General features: G+C 34.4%; 2 pseudogenes; both read right to left on the bottom strand.

Annotated features, from left to right (window-relative positions):
- Positions 1-906: 906 nt before the first annotated feature.
- On the bottom strand, positions 907-6,003 carry LOC149230222 (isocitrate dehydrogenase [NAD] regulatory subunit 1, mitochondrial-like; annotated as a pseudogene).
- A 498-nt stretch (positions 6,004-6,501) lies between these two features.
- LOC149230221 (isocitrate dehydrogenase [NAD] regulatory subunit 1, mitochondrial pseudogene) lies at positions 6,502-7,666 on the bottom strand (annotated as a pseudogene).
- Positions 7,667-14,039: the final 6,373 nt, after the last annotated feature.

Below are 14,039 nucleotides of genomic sequence, written 5' to 3'. Positions count from 1 at the left end.
ATCCTTTGATCTCATACCCACTGTCATCTCCTAGATAAATTTTTGATCCACATGCAGATTCTTCAAGAAATTCAAACAATCCTCCTTACTGGTCATATGTGAGGATGCGCCAGAGTCGACATACCATATCTCGTCCTCATCTCCCTTTGATGCTGAAAGAGCACAATCGACTGTGAATAGTCGAAGATCATCGCTGTGGTCCTCCTCCTCTCCAGCAAAACAGCCCTGATGTTTCCTCTGTTTGCCTCTTCTTTCATCTGCCTGCCTCTTATAGCATTCTTTAATCCGATGACCAGGTTTCCCACAATAAAAACATCTCTTAACATAATTATCGGTCATACCTCTGAATGATCTCTTTTGAAAAGAGTTGGATCCCTTCTACTGTTGCTGCTGCGGTTGTTGGTGCTAATGTTGGTGCTGGTGCTGCTTTCCTTTGTACTGTCGCCTCTTCGCCATTAGAGCAAGGTCATTGCTTTGAGTTTTCAGATTCTGTCGTCGCTCCTCCTCCTAGAGCAGAATCGCTGTCAGCTCATCAAATGAAGAGGCTTTCTCCCTCACTGATAGCCCTGAGATAAATGTCTGATATTCATCAGTCATTCTGTTCAATGTGAGTGTGACTAGATCTGAGTTGAACACCTTTTCTCCAATAGCTCCCAGTTTTTCACTCAGGTCCTTGACTCTGGCCAAGAATCCAACAACGAACTCATTCTCGTCCATCTTCAATGCAAACAGCTTTCCCTTGAGTGCCAGAACACGATTTGTATCCTGAGTCTCGTACAGGTTCTTAAGCATTGTCCATATATCAGCGGCCGACTTGGAATCTCTGATATGTGGGATAATATTGTCCTTAACGGACATCTTCAGTATAACTTTTTCTTTCGTTTCTCTTTTATCCCAATCTTGTTCTTAGGTCGCTGTTCCAGATCTCTGCTCATTTCCCTCAACGATCGACCATGAATTTACGCTCTCCAGCAAAGTTTGCATTTTGAATTTCCAGTTGAAGAAATTTGTTCCATCGAGTTTGCCAGACTTGTGGAGGTATGATTCTATACTGTTGTTCATTTTCGCCCAACTGAACACTCTAATCGGCCACCACCAAGCAAGTCCGATCTGCTACCACCGAACAGATCAGGAACTTCACTGTGCCACCACCGGGCAAGTTCGATCTGCTGCCACCGAACAGATCAGGGACTTCACTGTGCCACCACCCGGCAAAACTGTTCTGCTACCACCGAACAGATCATCAAACAAGCTCCAACATGCCACCACTGGGCAAAGGCGATCTGCTTCCACCTAACAGATCAAGGAGCTGCACTGCGCCACCACCGGGAAATAAACCAATCTGCTTCCACCAAGCAGATCACAGAGCTTTGATTCGCCACCACCGGGCAGGTCCGATCTGCTACCTCCGAGCGGATCACGGAACCCTAATTCGCCACCACCGGGCAGGTCCGATCTGCTACCTCCGAGCAGATCAAGGAACCTCAATTCGCCACCACCGGGCAAATCAAATCTGCTGCCACTGAGCAGAAATCTCCACGTGCCACGACCGGGCAACTCCGATCTGCAACAAAAAATTGCAGATTTCAGAGAGAAAGAGGTTGGCTCTTTGGCGCTCTGAATAGCCAGAAATCTGCGCCAATTACGGAAAAGAAAAATTCACGATGTGCACGGAAATTGGCGCGATTAACAGCCATGGATCTGCACCAATTCAGTTACTTTTTACCTGGCACTCTTATGAGACTCAAATCCGCGCCAAGGGGCGCGTCTATTCTCTAAAATATCGTGCCAGTCGCTTGTTCTATTCTATTGGCACGACTGTCTGCAAAAAATCCGCGCCAACTGCTCCAACCCTTTCTTCGGCTCAAAGATGATCAGTCATCTGAGACCCTTTGCTCCAGGTGTTACTGTAGTTCCACCTGATCACACAGATACATTTACATGCTCTCCTACCACTACAGATATGTAACTAATGATACATCCCTAAAAAAAATTTGAGGCTATCTCTACGCTAAGCTCTGATACCAAGATAAAAATCAAACTTTGAATTAAATGAAGGAGTTGCAGCTCACAGGTGTGTACAACACCTGGGAGACTGCACTCAAACAAAGAGGAGACTCTCTCTCTCGTTCACTCTACATTACATCAAATGAATATTACAATATTAAATACATCACTGAAAATTAGGTAGTTGTGAACAACCTCCTAAACTCTAGGAACTGATCCTAAACTAAGGAGATGCGTTACAACCATATAACCATTTCTCCATTATTTTTAACTTAATTCATACTGAGGTAAGCATGCCGCCACCACCAAGGTTGCGGAATTCAAGGCCATTGGTCACTCTGTTGTTCCGTCTGCTTTTTGAACATTGGATTTGAATTTTTTTTGTTGCTGACGTAGGTCGACCACCACCACCAAGGTTATGGATTTCGAGGCATACATCAGCCTTTGTTGTTTGTTCGCTTTTGGTATGTTCAATGGTAACTTCTTACTCCTAGTTTACGATGGGGGAAGCCTTTTCTTTTTTCTCTTGTCAATGGCATCTTTTTACTCCTCCTTTATGGTGGGGTAAGTCTTTTCTTCAGTGATTTCCATTGCTGGTAAAGGTATACGACATAAGCGAACATTTCCAAATAATAGTTCTATTCCTCGTAGAGAAAGTGTACATTAGCCGAGAATGAAAGGCTAGTTGCAGATTCGTCTGCTTGAGCCTTTTATCATAGCGCTAGATGAATTCCTGTAGGATTCACTGGTCGTTACCTCCTCTCTTACGCCTTTTTTCTGAACAAATCCATCGATACAGAGTTTGAGGACTGAGGGAGGATATATGCCTTTTCTGGGATAAATGTTTGTACTCCACTATCCACATGGTCTTTTCAGTTAAATTTACCAGCTCAAAGCTCTCAATGGAGTTTGCTGCTAGACCTGGGAATTTTTCTCCACTTTCTGAGGTAATTTCTGTCAGTGTCGGTCAGACTAAAACTATTATGCTAAAAATGCAGCATACTGTAAGTTTTCATGAATTGAATTTTGTCGTGAACCATAATGTGAAGCATGGCATTTTTAGATTGAAAAATCTATCATAAAGAGTATGATTTAGGGCCACTGCAAAATAGTGAAGAACTTTATCTGTAAATTGAAACTGTTCACTGAATCTTACCGCTTTATATTTAGTTATTATAGTTTAAATGTTATTGAAACCGTTTTATTTGATCTAAGTAAAGTAAACAATTTTTTTCCACCTGTCTTTCTTCACTTTGTTTGCAATTAAATTAAGATATTATTTGTTAAAACCACTCCTACTGCCCGATATATACTTTTTGTAAATGCAACTTTGATCCATTTCTATCTCTTTTCTCTCCGCTTGCTCAGGTGTTTTAAGCCATTAAATCTTGATGCAAATGTGATTTATTATGTTAGAAATTCTTCATCTTATATAACATTACAAGTATTTTTAGCTTATTCTCTATTAATCCACAAACCCTAGCAATTCCTCAATCACATTACAGAGATTGAAGGAACTTTAACATTGTACAAAGCACATTATGTATTGTTAAAGCAGAGCAAAGCATGTTTTATAAACAATCAAATAGATAATTTCAATAACTCTATATACTACAATATAACTATTGTTCAGTTATGTACTATGAATGGAGTTTATGTTAAACAATTCTATAAAAACAGAGTGTATATAATTTTGTCATTATACTACTGGATAATTGTATCATGGTACTACTGTATCCCTATCCATTAGGGAGATAGCTTAACTCAATTTAGTACCATATATTCACCCTCCGTATCTATTTCATTCATGTAATAATTTTTTTCTCTTCTCCAAGTTTGCTGCTTTATTATGAACTTGATACAATTTTCAATTTCCTCGTTGGTTGTATACTTCGTCTTCAAATCAATGTCGACCTTTTTTCTTCACACACTATGCTATCTGGTCGAGTAGCATTATTACTTTTTCATTTTATTCACCCAGCTGGAATTGGATACTATGTATTGCTTTTAAGGCACTCTGAAAGAAATTTCCTGAACGTTACTCTAATGCGTTTAAGTTAGGTTCTCTTATGTTACACAAATTCTTCGTATGTATATAGCATTGAGTTTTCACTAACAATTAATTTGAATGTACATATAATTTGAATTATTTGTCTGTTTGCTTGTTCTGGTTTTCAAAAATATTGAAGCATTTCAAACTTTCTCTATGTTTTCGTTAAAATTTAGTCCTGTTTAGATTTCTATGATTCTAGGCTTAAAACAATTGAAGATTCAAATTTGGAATCAAAGGAAAATGAAAAACATTGAAAAAATGATAGGTTTGCTAAAAATTCTAGATTGTTTTCCCTTACCAGATTTGATAGTTAGATGTTGGCTCTTTGCTAGTTTCCTTCTCCTCCACATTAAGTACCGGCCCGAAAGGGATGACTATGCGTTTCCACCTCGGATGGAGAAAAATAATATTGTGCTTATGTAGGTTATTATACCATCGTAGCTATCTCAACTAGTGAATTCAGTTACAATTTTTCAATATCTCGGCATGGCTTCCACTTTTTTATCGAGAACTTCTCTGCATGTGAATTAATGCCAGTGTGCCCTTTTGGTAAATATCCTCCTTTTACATTTAAGAAGCCTCCACTTTATTTATCGAGAAAGTTTATTTCTTTGAATTTATGCCAGTGTACAATGATGCTTCCATCCATTTTCCCTAAGTCTTTCTGAAACAACCAATCCATTTTCCCTAAGTCTTTCTGAAACAACCAAGAAGCGTTTTCATGACAGTGTACAACGATGCTTCCATCCATTTTCGCTAAGGAGATTTCATGTTCTATCTGAAACAAGCAAGAAGCAGTGATGAAAATGAATTCTCGGGTCTCTTCGTTTTCAATATTTTTTACAAATCTGACCTTGGCACCTGTGGGTTATGGATCCACGAAACCCATCTGAAACTTCTCTCCTTAACATGACTGCGCAGCACTTTCCATTGTTCCAACCACAATGAAAGGCATCTCTCTGGCCTCGTTCTCGTTCTTGGCGCAATTTCCACAGCCTTTTCGATTGCTCCAACTTTTCAATAACAGCATCTACCACCTCTTGAGTAGTACTATCCCCTCCAAGATCTTTTGTGCGGAATTTCCCTTCTTTGATGACGCCCATAACAGCTTGTTCCAACCGGTCTGCAAATGAAAGGAAACTGCAAACGCCGCAGCATCATTGCCGAAGATAATAATAATGCCACTGGGTTGGTTTTCTTCTTGACAACCAACCTTACATTCCCAACATTCCCAGCAGAGGCTCCTTGTTCAAAAATAGCATGGTCAGCACCAACATTTCCTCCCGGCATAACCCCAGTGCCACCTGCAATACCAGCCGCCGTATTTGCCACCAAATTACCATACAGATTTGGTGTAACCATAACATCAAATTGTTCAGGCTTTGAAACAAGTTGCATACAACAGTTATCAACAATGATCTCATTATACTTTATGCCAGGGCAGTTCTTTGCAACCTCACGGCAAGACTCCAAGAAAAGTCCATCAGCAAGCTTCATTATATTTGCCTTGTGCACTGCTGTCACCGTCCTCTGATTGTTGAGATAAGCATACTCAAAAGCATACTTTGCAATCCGCTCTGAACAAAACTTTGTTATCACCTTGAGGCTTTCGACCACACCAGGGACGACCTCGTGCTCCAGAAAAATAAAACAAAAACGCTGGCAACTAATTCAGTGAAAAAACATACACAGACACAAGTTCACATAAAACACTCTTTCTTTTATTATGTACAAACTCAGATTACAATTTTAAGGCATCTCAGCCTTAATCTAGATTTCGTCGGCAACTACATTTTTGCCCTCTCTAGTAGACACAAGTTTTTCCTCTCTTTTTTTCTCTCTTTCTCTCAGTTCTTATTATCCATACATTCAGTTTTTAACTGATTTTTAGCTAAAATTAGTTCATTAACCAAATCTTGCTCAAGGTTGGCCTGGCTGTCCATGTCCTTGTCCACTTGTCTTCTTCCTCTAATTTTTTCATTGAGAGTTCCGATGCTCCTGCATCAGACTCCCGAGGTACAAAAATTATGACCTCCTGGATGACCTCCTGGTCATATGCTCCCGAGGTACAAAATTATGACCTCCTGGTCATATGCTTTTCTGTGAACTGCAACCAAACCTCTGCAATAGCAAGTCCTCCCTGCTACCAGATGCTCTACCAAGATTCTCCACTGAGCTTAGTCCTCTCGGAATCTCCGCGGTTCTCTCCTCTCGAACCAATTGAGCGCTTCTGCTCCAGGTTTGCTGCAATCTCTTCTTTCTTTGTACCTCTTCTTTCTTCACATACAAAAAAAACTCCTCTCCGCAGGAAATTTTTTCCCGCTCTAATACCACGTGATGAAAATGAATTCTCGGGTCTCTTCGTTTTCAATATTTTTTACAAATCTGACCTTGGGACTTGTGGGTTATGGGTCCACGAAACCCATCTGAAACTTCTCTCCTTAACATGACTGCGCAACACTTTCCATTGTTCCAACCATAATGAAAGGCATCTCTCTGGCCTCGTTCTCGTTCTTGGCGCAATTTCCATAGCCTTTTCGATTGCTCCAACTTTCAATAACAGCATCTACCACCTCTTGAGTAGCACTATCCCCTCCAAGATCTTTTGTGTGGAATTTCCCTTCTTTTGTGTGGAATTTCCCTTCTTTGATGACGCCCATAACAGCTTGTTCCAACCGGCCTGCAAATGAAAGGAAACTGCAAACGCCGCAGCATCATTGCCGAAGATAATAATAATGCCACTGGGTTGGTTTTCTTCTTGACAACCAACCTTACATTCCCAACATTCCCAGCAGAGGCTCCTTGTTCAAAAACAGCATGGTCAGCACCAACATTTCCTCCCGGCATAACCCCAGTGCCACCTGCAATACCAGCCGCCATATTTGCCACCAAATTACCATACAGATTTGGTGTAACCATAACATCAAATTGTTCAGGGTTTAAAACAAGTTTCATACAGCAGTTATCAACAATGATCTCATTATACTTTATGCTAGGGCAGTTCTTTGCAACCTCACGGCAAGACTCCAAGAAAAGTCCATCATCAAGCTTCATTATATTTCCCTTGTGCACTGCTGTCACCGTCCTCCGATTGTTGAGATAAGCATACTCAAAAGCATACTTTTCAATCCGCTCTGAACAAAACTTTGTTATCACCTTGAGGCTTTCGACCACACCAGGGACGACCTCGTGCTCCAGAAAAATAAAACAAAAACGCTGGCAACTAATTCAGTGAAAAAACATACACAGACACAAGTTCACATAAAACACTCTTTTTTTTATTATGTACAAACTCAGATTACAATTTTAAGGCATCTCAGCCTTAATCCAGATTTCTCCGGCAACTACATTTTTGCCCTCTCTCGTAGGCACAGGTTTTTCCTCTCTTTTTTCTCTCTTTCTCTCAGTTCTTATTATCCATACATTCAGTTTTTAACTGATTTTTAACTAAAATTAGTTCATTAACCGAATCTTGCTCAAGGTTGGCCTGGCTGTCCATGTCGTTGTCCACTTGTCTTCTTCCTCTAATTTTTTCATTAAGAGTTCCGATGCTCCTGCATCAAGCAGTTTCCCGTCTGAGACAAGCGGCGTAAAAGCTAGTTGCATAGAAGAAAGTTTCCTTTGATGGTTTGACATCTTTTGGTTGCAGAAAAGAAAGTTTCCTCTGATGGTTTGACATCTTTTGGTATTCCGTGATAGAGTTTACAGAATCTGGTATGAGGAAGATTGTTTCCGAAGCATTCAGGCGTAAATCTTGGCAATAAATTCTGCACGTAGATGAGAACAAAGTCCAAAGCAAGTTTCGCGAACTAAAGGAGGAGCTGTCGCCATTAAGCAAGCTTTCAGCTAGATCCGGAAACAATGGAAGACAGAAAGGGTTGAGATTTCAATTCAGGCGTTATTAATCAATGCATGCATGTTATACGTGTCGGTGCCAAATCTGTTTGCATCTTTATTTCAATGTAACTTTACTGTCATGTGGTGCCTCATTGGGTTTAATGAACGTTACAATTGGAAACCACTGTGGAGGTTGGCCGTTACACCAAAACCCGCAGGTATTGGTAAACATTACAAGCCAGTAACTAGGATCCCCAGGGTGGAAATTACGGATTCTATAGAGGTGCAGTGATTCTTCCAACACCCCCCCTCAAACGCAACTTGGGGGAATCGAACCTGACCCCCCCTCAAACGAAACTTGGGGGAATCGAACCTGGGTCCAAGCTCTGATACCATGTGGAGGTTTGCCGTTACACCAAAACCCGCAGGTATTGGTAAACATTACAAGCCAGTAACTAGGATCCCCAGGGTGGAAATTACGGATTCTATAGAGATGCGGTGATTCTTCCAACAACTACATGAGTCTGATCATTAAAAAATAATATTTAGTAATCTTTTTAAAAATAAATCATATAATAAATCATATAACATAAATATTTTTAAGGAATATCAGTATTTCGAATAATGGCATCGAACGATAGCTCCATACTGTAACAAAAATTCCCAAAAAATATAAAACATAATACTCCCTAGAGCGCCTCTTAGAGGAAGAAAAGAAACCTCCTAAAGTAGAAAACACATGGATGTAGAAACCTCCTCAAGTTATATCAGAAAAACAACCAAAAGGAGAAAACACATCGATTTACCGGTACCGCCTAAAATTATAGCATCGGTTCACTTAATTATTCGTAGTGTTTTCTACCTAATTATATGTGGCAGCCACGGTTATAATAGAGAATTATGACTACGATCCAAAATAGGCACCCCTGGTTTACTAAATTATCTCTTTCTCCGGATTGTTTTCTGTACTAATTTTTATATATTTATTGTTGTAATTTATGTAAAAGGTTTGCATTTTGATTTTTATATTAATTTTATTGAATTAATATGATGTTAAGTGTTTTCTTGTTATGAATATCGTTTAGGTTTTTTTTTGAAAATTAATAAAATCCGTTGGGTGGTAAGGTGTACCAAAGCAAAAATAATGACATTACCATTATGTGGCTCTTGTTGATTATAAGAATGGTGTTATTTCTTTGCTATTGATATTTTTTATCATTGAATACAAAAATAATGACATAATGACATTACCATTATGTGGTTCTCGTTGATCATAAGAATGGGGTTAATTTTTTGTTATTAATATTTTTTATCTTTGAATATTGTTATTTTTTCAGTATTTATCTTATTTTTATGTAAATTTTTAAGTGTACTTCTCGATAATACCCAAGAAATTAAAAATGATATTCAGTAAGTTTAAACAAATCAAATTTATAATAAACCTATGCTATGTATATCAAATTTATAATAAACCTATATTATGTATATTACAAGTTTTATGTTATAAGGAAAGTTTGTGAAAGATTTGCTAATATAAATCTAAAATTAAAATAGAATTATATTATATTCTTCACCCTATGTCTTATTTTTAATTCCATTTTTATATAATTTGAATATGAAATAATTTTATAAAGAGTATTTCTTTTATATATAAATCTTTGTTGAATAAATGTTTTTTTTTATCACCAACTTATTATCAATTATCAATAAAATATCATTACAAGGAGCATGCTATATATTTTATATTATGTTATTTTTTGCCTTAAATCTCTAATGACTAATCATATTGAGGATTCTTTTTCAAATTTTAATTTTTTATCTTTTTCTTTATATATAGAGAATAAAAATTGTATTAAGATATTATGTTATTTTTTTTTGTGTTAAATCTCTAATAACTAATCATATGCTGATTTTTTCCAAGTTTTAAATTTTTATCTCTCCGTTTATATATAACCAATAAAAATTGTATTAAGATATTGTTACATATATACTATACACTAACACAATTGTTAAGACAAATTTTGGAAGTAAAAAAAATGTTTAAAATATAAAATGATTTTATAATAAAGAGAATAATAAGTATAAATCTTAAATGAGTGGTTTACAATCACTAATATTGTGATAATTTTGAGATTTAAAATGGAATTCCTAAGGAAAATAATAAAATAATAGTTAAAATAATAAAATAAGAGTTATCAATTTTTAAATAAAAATATAGAATACTATTTTTTTTTATATTTTCAGTTTATCCCTTTATAAGTTTACTAAAATTTGAAGTGTGGACATCTGTTGGAACTAGAATTAAATTTCACATGGAATGAGTACCCATTATGCTTACTTCTGAGTAGACCCACATTGAAAACACATGAAAAAATTTCTCGAACATGTTTTCCCCGTGTATTTTAAATTTTTTCAATGTGCGCCTACTTAGAAGTATGTTAAGTGGGTACTCGTTGGATGTGGAATATAATTTTACATTCAACAGGTTTCTACACATGAAATTTGAGTAAACTAATAAGGAGATGAACCAAAATACAATTTAAATATTCAATGCCATGAACATCTTCAATTTGATTGGCTCTTTTAAAGTTAATTTTGTTAGTACATTTTTTTAAGCCCGTTTTTAACTCAGAATTTCTCTAATGAAATTTACAATACATAATTAATTTTTTAAACATATTTTAACTGTTTAAAACACAAATAATAATATTGAATTAAGAGAAAAAAATATTTGATTTTAGTTTTCTCTCTCCTTGTCCTCATTATGACTACCTTCCCTTAGGAGAGAAATGAAATATTTCCATCAAGGCATCAACGAAATATGTGATTAAAAAGTCTCTTCTGAATGTGCAGGTTAAACTTAAATCTTAGCATGTTTTGTTCCCATGCATCCTCTTATTTTATCCAGTTTACTTTATTATTTTCTTTCTTATATTCTTATGTTTTTTTATTTTTCTTTTTATTTCTTTTATTTTTCTTCTTTCTTCTTTTTTATAGATATAAAGGATTTGGTTTACAAGAATTTTTTTTACTTATTTTTATTGGAGTATATTTATGTTTTTGAATTTTTTCTTGCATTCGATCTACTTTTGTTCTCCTTATTACTAAAATTGTTTCCACTTCAACCTTGTATTTTATTACTATTAGGTGAAATTTCAGGTATAAAATGAGCCTCCTAAAGAATATAATAAAATAATACTTGAAATAATAAAATAAGAAATGAATTTTTAGATGAAAATAAAAAAACACTATTTTTAGTTGGCTATGTCGTTATATATTTACTCAAATTCCATGTGTATACACTAGTTGGATGTGGAGTTCAAATTTTCATCTAAATAGTACCCGCTGTGCATGATTTTGAGTAGATCCCCACCCAAAAAATTGAAAATATATGAAAAAACACATTAGAATATATTTTCAATTTTTTTTGGTGTTGATCCACTAAGAATCTATATAGTTGGTACTCCTTGGATGTAAAATTAATTTCAGTATGATTTTTCATATATTTTTCCAATTTATTTTGATGTGGATCTACTAAAAAATATGTAGAGTGAGTATTCCTTGGATGTAGAATTAAATTCCATGTCCATTGGATGTATACATTTGAAATTTGAGTAAACCTACGAGGATATAAGTCAAAAATACAATTAGAAAAATTATTTTTTCAATGTTTTGTCTAAATATATTCACCTTTGGGGATAACACCATCATAATGAGTCTTATTGGTTATTCTAAAGCTATATTTGTTATTACATTTCTTGTTTTTATGCTAATTGTTTAACTCAAAATTACATTTATGTCTATCTCTTCACTCCTACTAGATTACAATTGGGTCAACCTTTTCATTATGTTTTCATGTTTCTTCTATAGGTTTGAGAACATATCGATAATTTCTTATTCCTACTAGATTACAATTGGGTCAACCATTTCATTATATTTTCATGTTTTTTCTATAATTTTCAAAATATGTCCATAATTGCTTATAATTGATAGATTCTCTTAATCTTGTTATGAATGTCATGACAATTTGGATTTTTTTTTTTTTCTCTTATTTGGGAACGAATTGACAAGAGTGATTAATTGAATGAAATTTTCTCATAATATAAATATTTTAAATGGATCCAAAAGACCATATTAATTTATATTATCTTTATAAAATACTTCTCCATATCCACTTCCACACATATTCTAGTATATATTATGGTGCATGAGTACAAATTTTATTTTCTCTGCACTTATTAATAAAAAAACTGAGCTTATTTTAGATATTGTTACAATTAATATCATCCTGAATCATAAATGAAAAATGAAATAATGTAACACACAAAAATCCATTGTGATATTTTCTTCTCAATAAAACTTATGACACTACTGCTTAAAGATAGAACCTTGAATCTCATAAAAAAATCCTTTAGTGAAAGCTAAACTCTACGTCTTCCTTAAAATGAAATAAAACATGGAAAATCTTATTTTCAAAGTAGATCAAATTATTTATTCGTTGAAATTGAGAGCTCAGTTTTACTACCTACTAGTATATATCCATCTTAACCATGGATAGGTAAGTTTTTAGTGATAAAAATTTAAGCTTTTTAATTTCTTTATAGAATACATATATACATAATTGACCACTTTCCTTTATGTAGTTGACACTGAAATATTTTAATGAATATGGGCATTTATATATTTTATTTATAAAACAAATTGTTCATAACAAAATATTATTCTTTTATTAATACATTTTTAAATACATATCAATATTATTTATTTAATCTTGCATAGTGAATTATTTTATTTATGAATTACATTGAATATTTTTATTATTAATATTAATTTTTGAATCTTACATATCAATTTTATATTAAAAATTGAATGATTTACACAAAAATAAATAAATAAATTATTTCTTACTAAGCATTACAATATTTTACTATGATAAAGATGTATGTGTGTGTGGGAGCTTGCGATTTCTCTCTTTATATACATACATACAAAATTTCAATTAAAATATATTAATTAACATGAATATTAAAATTTATTTTTGTTGTAAAATAAAATCTTTTATTTTCAGAAACAAGAAATTACATCATAAAATACAAATAAAAAATACAAACGGTTTGTTAGTCTCTCACCGGAGAAACAACACCATAGCCAAAAATAAACTCATCAGAGAGATATGAGAGACAACCGGAAAGTATCAAACATTACAAACATACTACCTAAATCTATACGGTGGCCTAGCCAAGTTAATAAAACTGCAAGAGTAACGCCATGTACCGAATCAATTAAACATAATCAAGTTATTGGATATGAATCAAATCTTGTTACGGTGATTGATTCGGTTGGATATGCCAAAGTTATCGGCACTGCTGGTCGAATTGAAGGTGTTATTTCGTAACGTCTCCCTTATTAACCCAATTTATTTGTTATTTTTTTTAGAAAATAAAACATCATCTAGAATATTACATCTCATTTATGCATATATATATATATATATATATATATATATATATATATTATTTTGGCTAACTTATAACTTAAGTAACTTATAACTTAAGTGTCCCATGGTTGCCACACCTCCACTTTTAATAATAAAAAAAATACAGAAAAGAGAGATAAAGTACATGATCATTTCTTTTTTGTACTTCACGGTCAATACTTAGGTACAAAGATGCATTTATTTAGTTGTTTATATTATGTTTTGTTCCCCGTCTTGGAATAATAGATACCCTTGGGGTACAGCTGCCTAGATCCTTTACCACACTAATATTACGACCAACATCATTTTCCTTGAACCCAACAGTACACTACGTCTTTGTTTTCTCATTTTGACATCATTTTTAATTTGGATCCCTAGTGTGGTATGGTGCTACCCACACGTACTCTTTTAGAAATGTTATAACAAATTGTTAAAAAATGGGGTGATATATATTTATACCAACATGGTCTTATATGTGCTTCACCATTATAAACATATCATTCCACATGATACGGTTATTTCAAATCACTAAAATTACAAGAATTTCATCTTTGCTATACCACTGCCGTATAACGTATTTAATTAGATTTTATAGGGCGGTTGCTTGGCATATATCCTATCTATTCTACTCAACATACTTCATATGGGATACTCTTTGACTCATTA

Source organism: Pinus tabuliformis, chromosome J (genome assembly GCF_031772625.1).
Source record: "Pinus tabuliformis cultivar Carrire ecotype Pingquan chromosome J, CPIR1, whole genome shotgun sequence".
Taxonomy (NCBI): domain Eukaryota; kingdom Viridiplantae; phylum Streptophyta; class Pinopsida; order Pinales; family Pinaceae; genus Pinus; species Pinus tabuliformis.
This window is presented reverse-complemented; position numbering and strand designations above follow the sequence as displayed.